General features: G+C 31.4%; 1 pseudogene; it reads right to left on the bottom strand.

Moving 5' to 3' along the window:
• Positions 8,346 to 10,572, bottom strand: LOC104747078 (annotated as a pseudogene).

The raw sequence follows: 11,247 nt of genomic DNA, 5'->3' as shown, positions 1-11,247 counted from the left end.
TTGTTTAGAAAGAAATTTTTTTTAAGAGATTAAACTTTTTAAAATTTGACCCAAAAAAAGCATGTGTGTACATATATGAGTAATGTTTGTATATTGAAATTCTAAATAAAATAGAAAAGACAAAAAGAAGTAACTACACATTTAAATATATAGAAGATGATAGTAATTTGAATCAGCACTAAGCCACTAACATGAAAATTATTTTATTCATCTAATGAACAGTTGGTTATTTTATTTATGTTAATCACTTGGTTACTCACTTTAGATCATTTTGACGGAGAAACTAAGTACTTTTAAAGACAAATATATATGAACTTTAGCAACTTAATAAAATAGACATGCTAAACAATATTTTCCAACTTCAAAATATAAAAGAACCAGTAGAAACTGAAAGTAAAGAAGATAAACATACCTTGTGTACCATGAGCCTTAGATATTCTTCATTTAACCCTTTCTATAGGAAAACCACATTTCATATCATTTCTGCATATGCTCTAAATTTCAAATTAAGCTGTAAAAAATATTTGGTTTTATTCTCATCATTTGGTTGAGTACTCACTCACTTTCGGTTCTTTTGATGGAAAAAACTAAAATACCTTTAAAGACTAATATGAATTTTAGCAACTTTATAAAATAGGCATGCTAAATAACATTTACCAACTTCAAAACATGACGGAAAGTAGAAACTGAAGGTAAAGAACATAGACATACCATGTGTACTATGAGTTTTAGACATTCTTCATCTAACATTTTCTATAGAAAAATCAAATTTCACATTTTCATTTATGCATATGCTCCAAATTAAATTTAAACTATAAAATTTGAGATTACAAAATTTATAAAATTATGTGAGAGGTATAATATGATGTTTGATGAAGACTTTGCCTTGATATTTATTGAGAACTATTTTTTTTGCTTTTATATTTTTTTTATGCAATATTGATGAAACAAAGATGAAAGGTTTTTCATGATCAGTTTTTTTTTTCTACAACATCATGAGACTTATGGTTACATTTCAAATAAGAAATGTGTCATAGATTTTTTGTGCTACAGATTTTGATTGTGTTTTTCATATTTATTGTGAAACATTGGCTGTTATTAGAGAGGTGATTTCTAAATCCATATGGAATTGTAAATTCTAAAAATCAAAACACATGGATTTTGAAATTACATGTTTTATCCTTGGATTTGAATCCTTCTATTTTACACTTTCAAATCCATTCAAATCTATTTAAAACATAATGTGGATTTTGAAATCCAAAAAAAAATCATTAAATGAATAACATGGGATTTTAACAAGTATTTGTAAATTATAGAACTAATAACACATAATTTTGATAAGTATTTTAAAATCAATGATTGAATAAGATATGATTTTTGTTTGGATTTTTAAATCTATTAAAATCATATAACCAATAACCCGGTAATTAATACATTAAAAGTGCATAGATTATATGACAATTAATACATTGAAGTGTACTGTGGGAGTTATATAATTGCTAAATAGACATTGAAAATTGATAGTGAAAATTAGTATAAAAGTGTAATTAAATATAGTGAATATGAAAAATAATGTAATTAAATTTGAGGAAAATGACACATGTTGAAAGAATAGAGTGTCACTTGTCAGTTTATTAGAGCATGAGTAGTATAGAGGAATCAGAACACTCGTTTCTCGTTTCTGCCTTGTGTTGGTTGATTTGGATGATAAGTCATTGGAGAGAGAGAGTTCTGAAATTCAAGTGTTGTTCAATCTTAAATCATAAATCTCATTGCATGATAAAAGTCAGAAAATTCAAATTGATATCTTGAAATTTATGTTATTCTGCTGGTCCTACAATTGAAGTAATAAAAATCCATGGCAAGAACAAAAAGAAGAAAATAGAGACATGAAAAGAACATCTTAGAAAAAAACAAAAACAAAATTAGGAGGAAAAAGATGAAAGGTGAAGAACCTCGTGGCGTATAATAGTAATGAAGTCTCTGTCATTTTTCTTTCATGAATTAATCATTTTTCTTAGAGATTTAAAACAGCATTATCAATATAATGTACATAATTTTTTGAATAAAACACAAATGAAATTCATGGCTTTCCAATATAACTTGTGTATTGTGTATTATATAATATTAGAAATGGACTGTTGTAACAACCCGTCTCGTGGACCCCACTCGCTCCCCGCTAGCTGCCCTAACGGACCGTCCGTAGACCCTACTAGTCCTCCGCTAGCCATCCTAACGGACCCCAAGCTGGTTGATTTGGATGTCCACAGTGATGGGATTTGGATGTTCACAATGATGGGTTAGGATCGATGCCCTGCAGGGCCAGCTTGGGGTCCGTTAGGATGGCTAGCGGGGGGCTAGCAGGATCCACGGACGGTCCGTTGGGGCAGCTAGCAGGGGGCTAATGGGATCCACGGGATGGGTTGTTATAACTATGCGATGAACGAGTTTTATTTAGTTTTTATTTAATATATTATATATAATTGTAGAATATAAGTATATATTTCTTTGTGATGGGTCGTCCGTTCTTATGTTTTTAGTGATATGTGCATTGCTGATATATATTTGTTTTAAATTTACGTATCATTATTATTGTTTTAAATTAGAATAATATATTATCAGCTAACTTTTAAGATCAATGTTGAATAATCTGTTATTTAATTAATTATTTACCAAACAATCATGAAATCCAAAATTTTGTATCACTTATGTTTATTTGGTATAATAAAGATAAAATTGATCTTAAAGATGAGTTAAACCAAATTAAAATAAGAGAAGAAAAACCTATTTTATGCATACACTTTAAAATTAAAAATTAAATTCAATCTTTAATTCTTGGTTTCTTCCGTTGATCATCAATTGGTTCTTGACGTTCGTCACGTTTTTCGCGTTTGGTTCCACAATTGACATTGTCCGAATTTCTCTAAACACATAAAGATAATCCATTAATATGTTAAGTGAAATAGTATATTGTATTTAGCAAACATAACACATCATAATATAGAATATATATATTTATCTTTCTTTCGTCTATAATCTACGAGAATGTAAAAGGTTGATATGTTGCATCAAAAATTACACATGTGGGAACGTCTTCAAACTTTTTTTTCACCCAAATCAATTTTTATCTATGTGAATAAAAGAATAAAAATTAATTAATTTCAAATCATAATATATTTATCTATACTTTTAAATAATTTATATAATTTATAGTTCTTACGATTTTTGCAGTATTTCTGATGATTTTTTCTGCATCTTTATCAAATGTAACAAAAGTTGATGAGGTATCTCCATCATCCACTATTACTTCAATTCTAAATCTGGAAAAATAATAATTTTTTATTCTTTAAAATTTTAAAATAAAAAAATTAGAGAAAACTTAATAATAATATGCCTTAGTACTCCAACAGCTGGTGATTTACCACACTTTTTGTTTGTGCATGTAAGAAAGGTTGCTGATTTTGTCACTTTTTTTTAGAGCAACTCAAACATGATATTTAGTACCAACTTTTTCGTAACACTATTTCAATTATAGTTGCCTTGATGAGAACTTCTTTTCCTGCAATTATAAAAATATTGGAAATATATGTCATTAATAATTTTATTCATTGTTCAATAGTATATGTTCGTTATAAAGTAAAAAAGAAGATTATTTTTACCTTACGTCATCTAATAAGACATATTCCCAAATATCATTAATTGATTGCTGGTCTTCTGGATGTATATTTTGTTTAGTTATGCCACCCAAATTAACCAAACATTCACCATCATACCTCAAAGTATTAAAGTTACATTGGAAAGTTAATTTATAACATTAATTAAATACATTAATAAATATAATTTAATCTAAGATTTGAGAAGATACCTCTTTCGAAACGCATCAACCGAATCAGAACCATGATTCAAGTAAAATTTAGTGCTTGAGGATGCTGACAAATATATTTCACCTTGATATATCTTGACCAAGACGCTCGTCATGATGAGTACGATATTATTATTTTTCACTCCACGATATTTGTCTTCCAAGAGTTCTGCTTGTTCTGCCCATAAAATAATAATGATATATGCATCGACCTTACTCTTCTAATAAATTATTTTTTGGCCTAGTTTTTTTGAATCTGCATCTCCTTGTTCAACTGCATCACATACATTATTGTACAGATCCGCTCTAAATTTTTCTAGTTATATAGATAAAAATTCATACGTTCTTGTTCGATAGCAGTATATGCACCAACCACATATTGATGGAAAAGATGGCCTGAACGTATTATTGTTCCTATAGATGTCAATCTTATATATATTTGGTATGCATAATACTCTCGCATTGTGACATATGACCTATTCATAATATATCCTTTGCTATATGGAATGGTTTTTTCCATATAACCTTGTTCACCTTATGGAAAAAATAAAGGATATTGTAGAGATATGTAGGATGGATGTAAAAAGCTGATGTATTGTGGTTTGTCTATTTTAGGATGAACTATTATATCTCTCTCAGAATTTAGAATAGACATGTCACCCACAATAAATCCATCAATCTCATCTCCTTGTGGAAGGTCAAACTGTCTATCACATTCGTTATTTTTTATTAATCTAATTGAGTATTCTTCACTTGTTCCGGATTCGTATCTATCTCTAGCTATTCTGAACAATTTAGCTAACTCGTTGTACGTCAAGCATTTTAATCAATCTACTGAGAATACTTTCATTCAGATCATTATTTTTTCCTTTGGCAAGTGCACTAAGACATTTTTCAAGTTCATTAGCGGTATCATATACATATAGCTGCGCAAAACGTGGTAAATCTCCTTCCACTGGTAGTAGAAATCCAATTTTGTGGTAATTCTGACCATGCATACGAAAAATGAAAGAACCATTTCCTGAACTGATATCGTAATCAATTTTCCACCCATTGATGTAAAAGCAAGCATTAAATTATATGGTCTTATGTTGTTCCGAAACGATGTTGATCATGATAGTAAGTTATCTAAATAAGTTGGTGGTTGTCGAGATGGTTGTTGCAAAACTCGTCCTTGTTGAAAAAAATCGAAAATTTCAATTCTTTTCCACTGTGTTTAAGACTTTCAGATTTCCACACCAAAGCCTCACAGTAATTACATGTCACTGAGTCATTGTTTTTTCCTTTATTGTTTCTTGAATAAAGAACAATACATTTTTAAAAAATAACATGATTTTTAACGTAGTTTTATTAATTAAATAATTATTATAGTTAAAGATATTGAACTGCATAATATAGGATAGAATTGTTACCTCGCGATGTTTTATTCCGGAGACATCTTCGTTTTTTGTTTAGACCATGATTATCTTGATTGTTATCAATACATCCTCTATTAGATGGATTGCCATCCAAAAATATATTCTTTTTTTTTTCTGTTAGATTCCCTTGTAAGATATCTGTGGTTAAATTTGATGGGTTCCAATGTTTGTTAGTTTTAACTTCTTTTGATCGTTTGTAATAAATGCTGAAATATATGTTTTTGTTAAATGAAAGTGTCTAGTAAAAAGGGGAAAAGTTAAAGGGTTGATGTTGTTACCATTTCCTTAGCTGCATGGTTGTAAGCTGGGGTCCCTATATTTTGTAAAATAATATTAGTCAATTATGGAAAAATATGTATGTGAAGTTGAATATGAGTTTTATACTTACGCATTGATTTAGTTTGTCTACCCATGCCTGAAGTGTAGCTAGTTTCAGCCGCATACGAGGTTCATCGGTAAGCGCCTTCTCCATCATAACAATCTGATCATTGTTCATAATGGTTTATTTTTTTCTTGGCTGACTTTTCGTTATTTTCACAGTTTTTGTTTCAATCTGTAGTGCTCATGTTTGAATATGCTAATTGAGTTTGATACATTCGAATGACATCTTCCTCTCTCTATATATATGACAAAGATATGAGAGAATACATATCTTTATATTAATTTTTTTTTTTTTTAAGATTAGGCCAAGGAATTCAATATAAGGTATGATTGTTTTTGTATAAGTTTAATTATTAGAAAAATTTTAGAATTTTCTTTAGGATAACTACGTGTATCTGTATTCTTAAATTATCTGTATGGACTTTTTTTTGTTTAGTCGATTCATTTTTCTTTAGAATTACAAAATTGTATAACGTATAACATAATAATCAGATTTTATTATTATTTTAATAATCTACAATAGAATAAAATTTTGACACATGTCGCGATCTTATGAATTAGTAACTTTTGAAACCATACTTTATATAATAAGAGAAGATGTTAAAGAAAATAGAAAACTTGCGTATTATAATGTCTAAAAAAGTATACATTACTTTAACACTATTGTTGGATTCATCGTTGTAAATGCTAAGTTAATAGAAGGAACAAGTTACCAATTAGTTACTAATCCTAAAACCCTAGTTATATGATACATTCAAATTATTTTAATATAATAATTCTTTGCAACTACATTTTTCTGAATGGATATACCTAAGTTTCTTTGAAACATCTATCTTCACTATAAGAAGATAAAATAATACCTTTTTCATTTTGTATACATAAACTAAAATTTATATTCCAAACGTATTATTATAACAGGAGTGGTTGGAAATGTGGAGGAAAAAAGCCAACGTAAGTGTTGGAGCATTGTAAACAAAGACCGTTGTGTAGTGAAGGAGTGTGAGTCTCTGTGTTTGAAGAAACATCCGATAGAAAAATCTATATGTAACTAGAAAACATTTTCAATGTAACTGTCGTCATCCTTGCCTTTAACTGCGCCTAAACAAATAACAAATCACAAATACTGTAAAGATAAGCTTTTATACCACAAGAGAACATAAGCTTAATTAGAGCTTCTCCACTGGGGAGTACTCTTTGGGGTACTCTCACTATTGGCCCCAAAATCTCAATTAAAAATCTATTTTCGAGTTCAAGAATGAGAGTATCATTGTTTTGGGAAGCAATTGAGCAACTCCCTAAGTAAAGCAACGTGGCGTATCCCCATTGGTAGACGCATAAATAGAAAATATTTTTTTTCCCTTTTTGTTCTTTCGTTCTTCCCCCGACTCTCTCTCTCTTCTCTCTCGTTTGGAAAGGCGATAGAAGAGACGATTCGTCCGAAAATTTGGAAATTCAACTGATTCACACGACATAATAAAACAATTCACCAGAGGCGATGGCATTAACCCAAAGATTTGACGCTTCGATTCTCACGACAAACGACGGCGGAGGTATCATATGGATTTGCCGAAGTTGTCAAGGCCAGTAATCTGAGGAGACACACAATTAGGAGTGGACGTCAGAAGATTCAGACAAACCTCATTCGTTTCGTTCTCACCCATTTGTTGATCAAGAGACTAATGTAAGTTTTTTGTTATGGCACTGAAATGAAGTCCACGACCACAATGAATTGATTTTATTGCTTCCACTGGTATATTTGAATCTGTCTAGCATTAGAGAACCCTCAATTCTGTGTCCATATTGAGTTGGGAACTGATTTGGACTTTAGCTATAGCGCTACTATAACTACTAACCTAGGACTGAATGTAGCAGATTGTTGTCTCCTAGACAAAGAATTAGTTTGAGCAACTTTCTTTGGAGTTCTCTAGTGGAGGGATGATTTTATTTAAGTTTTAAGTGGGTTGCTTTAATTAGTTTAATATTAATTATGTGATTAATTAATACTTGAGCAACTTAAGAGAGTTGCTGGAGTGGAGATGCTCTTATGTTTGGTTAGTTAACTACTTGTATCATCGTTTTGCTGTTTAATTAATGAAATAATGAGATGTTGAAGTCTTAAAAGAAAAAATAACCTTAAATAATATTTCTAATTTTTAATTAATGAAATAATGAGATGTTGAAGTCTTAAAAGAAAAAATAACCTTAAATAATATTTCTAATTTAAAAAGTATGAAACCGGACCTCGAAACACACTATATTGTATTATATGACATAAAAATGAATTTGATTTCATGGTAATACATCCAGTTTAATTAATTTGATAAATTATGGTTTTCAAAAGGAATTCATCAGTGCCATCTTGACATCTTGTAACATATGATCACAAAACGAGATACCCAGCTAAAGGAAAACTTCGGTCTATGTTCTAAATAGAAAATGTTACTTCCACACTTTCTTAATTGTGGTAAATCACAAATTATGAAACTCAAATGGCGTAGTTATACTATTTTATCCCATTATTACACGACACATCAACCAACTTGTGAACCACCACCACACACAAAAAAAAAAAAAAAAAAAAAACCTTTTATGCAATTTACTTGGTTTAGAATTCCACTCATACATAGCATCTTTAACTAAATTCAGGAGTTCTCTATAGACTAAGCAATCCTTTGTTCTTTTTCTTAATATCTTTTCGCCCAAAAAATATAATTAAAAAGATTAAGGGTATTAAGAACACATAAGACCACATAAAACAGTTCGAGCCTGGACTCATTAAGCACCTCCCGGAGCCATCCCGTGACGCCATTAATGACCTCCACAAATACCGAGCTAAGGAAGAAACCCATTGAAGTAGAGCACCACCCTAACGCCGTGCTCATGCTCCTCATACTCGCGGGAGCTTCCCTAAAGAAGAACTCTAACATTCCTCCAAGAGTCAACATATCCGAGAAACTCAACAAAACATATTGAAGCTCTAGCCAGAACACTGAGATTTTGACGTTGTTGTGAACCGCTTCGTGTTTTCTCTTGACCTCCACGATGGATGCTACCACCATTGAGATAGAGGAGAGAGCTAAGCCGTATCCTATGCGTTTCAAATTGAAGCTTGACGATCTTTCGTTGTTGCTTGATAAGATCCTTTTGCCGAGAAGCACGTAGAAAGCTAAAGAAGAGATGCACATGATAGGTATGGCATTGAGGGAAGCCACGGGGATCTCAAAGGAACGAGATAGTTTTCTATTCATCATCACGCCTTGTTGTACTGAAAAGGTTACGAGTTGTGATACAAAACAGTTCATTACAATTGTGCTCCCAAATATTGGTAGAAGAGCTAGAAATGTTCTTGTTTCTTCAACTTGTGTTGCTGAGATCTTGTTGTTGAGCTTCGCTTTATTCTAAAACCTGGAGATTATATAGTTTACATGATAGTTAAATATCAATCCCAAAGTGCACGAGTCTCTGAATTTTCACTAAATTAAATCATTAATCATTAGTATACATGTTATAACGAACTTCTGAATATCTCATAGTTAACAAGTAAAAAATAGCGTTTCAAAATATATTAACAAAAATCTATGGCTTCAAGAAAATATTCAGTTTCTTAAATCTTACTATATAACAAAGTCGTTCATCAACTTAGGTAGTCTAGTTTTACATCTATATACAGTATATAGCAAAAGAAAAAGATATTAAAACCCCCCTAGTGTATTCCACAAGAACTTTATCGTCGATGCTTATATGTTTTGTTTTGTTAATTTTAAAGGAACTACGTATAAGGCCCCAACGATGGTTGTGGCACTTCACAGGACCATTCCTGATATTTGTGGAGGAATAGGGTAGGCTAATTTATGTTATTTTAGTGTGAATAAAGAAATAAGAAAAATATGGGTTTAGAATAATTACTTGAATTTGTTGTGATGAATGTTTTTGTCAGTAGAGTTATGATCTGTGTCATCTCTGCATCCGTTACAAACCTATTTCGGTTTCTTGCGGCAGAAACAAACACATTCAGAATTCTGGTTAAAGGACTTCCTGTTGGGCGCTTGAATCGATACATCGAGCATCCCACGAAGAAAATGAAGATCGACGAGTCGAGGCTAAAACCGCTGTGGTTGTATTGAAGCTGGAGCTCCATCCTTTGTTCTCCTCGATCCAAACCATAAGGGTTACGGCCAAGAAACCTCCAAGGCAAACAGAGAAGAAGTACCAATTGAAGAATCCTGATATTAGCCTCTAGTTTCTACTATCTTGCTGGTCGCCTCCATGAGTAGGCAGCGACCCCTTGACACCTCCAACACCAATAGCTATTGCATAAAGTCCAGTGAATAGAACCGTTGATTGAAGAGTCGATGGTGTTTTATCTCCATGAGGTTGTAACTTATGGTTATGAGCTTGGACTGTCAACAAGATCAAACCCTATAAAAGAATGGAGTAAAATTTTAAGTTAAATATTCAAATTTGACTGTTTACCTTGATTTAATGGGTTTTTAAAAATACCAGTAGTTCAATGGAACAAAAGAGGACGAAAGCGGAAAAGCGAGTAAGAAAGGAGTCCGCGACAAAACCACCAAAGAGAGTGAGCAAAAACGATGTTCCTATGAAGTTAGTCACCATGGTTGCTGCTTTGGCTGATGAGTAATGCATTGATTTCGTAAAGTACATCATGAAGTTGGTTGAATATGCTAAGAACACCATATTCTCCATCGTCTCTACAACTTCACATTAGACCTTACGAAACTCACTATAAATGAATATCTAATGATACTAATTAGTGAGTTTTAAGGGTGTGATTTTGAGTTTTAGAAAGTTACCACATGCAATGAAAGCAGGTATAATCCCACCATGTTTGCTAGAAATTGCCTCTTTACCTCTCCAATCTTCAAATTTCTCTTCCATCTCAATCTGCATCTCTTTGTTCTCTTAGATTAACTATGATTATATACTTTTGCGTTTGTATTTGGTTTATTATACCTTGGCTTAAATTTACCGATGGTAACTAGGTTGCTTCTTGGTTTTGGAATATAAAGAACTATGAAAAAACTGCGTAAGAAGTGTGAATTAAGAGAAGAAACGGTAAAGCATTTACTATCTATTGACCTATTTCGCAAGAGTCCACTGACATTCAAATTTGGTTTGTTTTTATTTGGATGGTTACAAATAATTGCAATATTTTTGTATTACTATATGAATTATATATAATATACTATCACCATGCTCAACGGTTTTGTTATATTTCAATGGATTTTTTTTTTTTAGACCTTGTAAATTTTGATTAGAAATGATGAACATGTATCCACCGAGGTCTAATACTAATAACTATGTGGTTTGGTCTTATGTACCGGCACCTCGTACGTTGGAGTTCCACTCCACAATACTAGAGGATAACCAAAGTATAAGTTTTTTTTCCTGAGGTACTTGAGGGGAATCGATCTTTAAGTATACGATCTACATGGAGACTCCATACCTCAAATGAGAGGTGTGTATTCAAACTGGGGAAACTTTAATAATAATTTCAATAATCTAGTAAGTAAATAGGAAATGTACACCACCTATTTATCTTTTTTTTTTTTTTTTTTTTTTTTT

This window comes from Camelina sativa, chromosome 15 (genome assembly GCF_000633955.1).
Source record: "Camelina sativa cultivar DH55 chromosome 15, Cs, whole genome shotgun sequence".
In the NCBI taxonomy this organism is placed as follows: Eukaryota; Viridiplantae; Streptophyta; class Magnoliopsida; order Brassicales; family Brassicaceae; genus Camelina; species Camelina sativa.
Note: the sequence above shows the minus strand (reverse complement) of the source record. Positions and strands in the feature narration are given on the sequence as shown.